Raw genomic sequence first — 2249 nt, 5'->3', positions numbered from 1 at the left:
GGCGTTGGATTATTTATGTGACACAGTTTCCTTGCTACCCTCAGTCAGGGGAGCCTGGGACTAGAATAAGGGTTTGGCAGGCTGGGCTGAGGTGGATTGGCAGAACAGGGGGACAAGGGGAACCCTGGGTACCTTCCCACACAACCACCGCTTGGCTGTCCCCAGCACTATCATTCCTTCCCTCCAATTCCATTCCCCACAAATCTGGAAAGGGGAAGTGGGGTGCAATCCAACTTCTCCATTTACCCTATTGTAAAAAGATGACTGTGTATATCATTCATGTACACTGAAATATCATTGTCTAGGAGAGCCCCACACATGAGCAACCAGAAGGCTATAATCGCAGACATAAGTTTCACAATAAACAGTTTTACTGGTATATATTGAATGTACTCAAACAAAATTCCCATTATACGCATGGTGCTGTACAGTAAATGTCTATAACCGTCTATGTATAAAGAGAGTCATTTTTAGCACTATATAAATATCGCCTAGCTAGATAACGCGATTTCAAAGCTATAACGTGGCAGCTGTTTTCTATAAGTCTTAAGATTTCAAGGGGTCTTCCATACACCCTCCTCCTTCTTCTTGTTATACTATTATATTCTATAGTAATGGACCAAAAAAACTACAGCTCACAGAAATGTTACTGCAGCATCTTGGATCAATAATCTTGGGGGGGGGATTGGAATGAGGTTCATCTATGAAATCATCCAATGGTTCACCCTAAATTAACTTGAGTATACAGGGGGGAGGGGATATTCCCCTTCTTTTGGAGGAGATCTTTGGCCAGAATAGGACCCGGGAAAAGGAGCGAGATCAACAAGGAAAGGCATCGGGCCCAGAAGGCATTGGCAGAAGTATTAAGGATATGTCACAGATTTCCCCAGACCCAGGCACAACCCCATTTCTTTGTGGCTCCAAGCCTGGCTCGAGCAGAGAGAGAGAGAGAGTCTGATAGTCTTAGCCTGGCAGCAAGAGGAGGGTCGAAGCCACCAGGGCCCCTTTGTGAACATTACAAATGTAATTCTGTTAGGGAGGATTAAAAGTTCCCAGGCAGCTCCTGTCAAAAGCCCAAATGAATGAAAGGAAGGGGCTGAAATCTGCCAGCGCCCCAGAACGGAGAGGAGGTGGGGAGGAGAAAGGGGCTGGGGACGCAGGGGGGGGGAGAGGGGGCTCCTGGAGTTGGGGGGGCAGAGGCTGGCAGGGAGGAGAAGCTGGAAGGAGGGAGGGTAGGAAGGAGAAGGGAGACATGAGGCAGGGAGATGGCTGGCCGGGGGGGATGGCTGGAGGAAAGGGGGAGGCTCACCCTTGTGCATGCCGGTTGTAGCGGTCCTTGAGCACGGTGAGCTCGTAGATCTTGCCGAACTGCTCGAAGAGGGGCTTGAGGTCCTTCTCCTCCAGGTTGCGGGGGATCTGCCCCACGAACAGCTTGATGGCATCCAGGTCCTTCATGCTGTCCGGCTGCGCGGGGGGGTCCGAGCTGCTGCTGCTGCTGCTCATGGGGGAGGCTCTGGGCTGCAGGAGCTGCTGCTGCCGCCTCGCCTCGCCCTCGGTGAGTCTGGCCATTCCCCGAGCCCGGCGCAGGTTGCAGACGGAAGGAGCGGACGGGGGAGGAAAGCGCTCTCAGCTGGAAAGGGCTCAGCCGCCAGCGGCGGCAGCATCAGGACCACAAAGAGCCGCTCCACAGGGACACCTGCCGGCCGCGGAGCGGAGCTGCAGCCTCGAGGAGGCAGGCACCCGTCCCTGGGGAGGCCATGCCTGCCTAGGGCGGCAAACCGGGCAGGGACCGTGCCCGGGGGCTGCCGGTGCTGCTAGCCTGCAAACCCTGCAGAGGGAGGGAGGCAGGGGCCATGCCCCAGCCAAAGGGGGGAGAGGGGCAAGGCTGCCCGGGAGCACCGGGCTGCCAACGATGCAATCCGTGCAACCTATGGGATGGGGATGACTGAAGATCTGCATCTTCGCCCCCCCAGACTGAGAAGCACTGCACCCCCAGGGAGAATAAAACCTACACCCCCTTCCTAGGAGAGAAGAGAACAATGCCTCTTAGAACCCAAACACTCCATCCAGTCTCCAGGGTAGAGAACAACACTGAATATTGGTGGGGGGGGGGGGGGAAGTCCTGCCCCTCACAAACTGGGGAGAGGAACTCATGGTACAGCAGCAAGGAATGGAGATCTGTAAAGCACAGTCCATTTCGTGCCATTCTAGAGAAAGGCGGATGGCTAGCGCTGGGAAAGAGGGCTAGG

At 54.9% G+C, this 2249-nt stretch overlaps 1 pseudogene; it reads right to left on the bottom strand.

Annotated features, from left to right (window-relative positions):
* Positions 1-1309: 1309 nt before the first annotated feature.
* LOC135980680 (CUGBP Elav-like family member 5) lies at positions 1310-1666 on the bottom strand (annotated as a pseudogene).
* Between the last annotated feature and the right edge of the window lie 583 nt (positions 1667-2249).

Source organism: Chrysemys picta, unplaced genomic scaffold, assembly GCF_011386835.1.
Source record: "Chrysemys picta bellii isolate R12L10 unplaced genomic scaffold, ASM1138683v2 scaf5997, whole genome shotgun sequence".
NCBI classification, from domain to species: Eukaryota; Metazoa; Chordata; order Testudines; family Emydidae; genus Chrysemys; species Chrysemys picta.
This window is presented reverse-complemented; position numbering and strand designations above follow the sequence as displayed.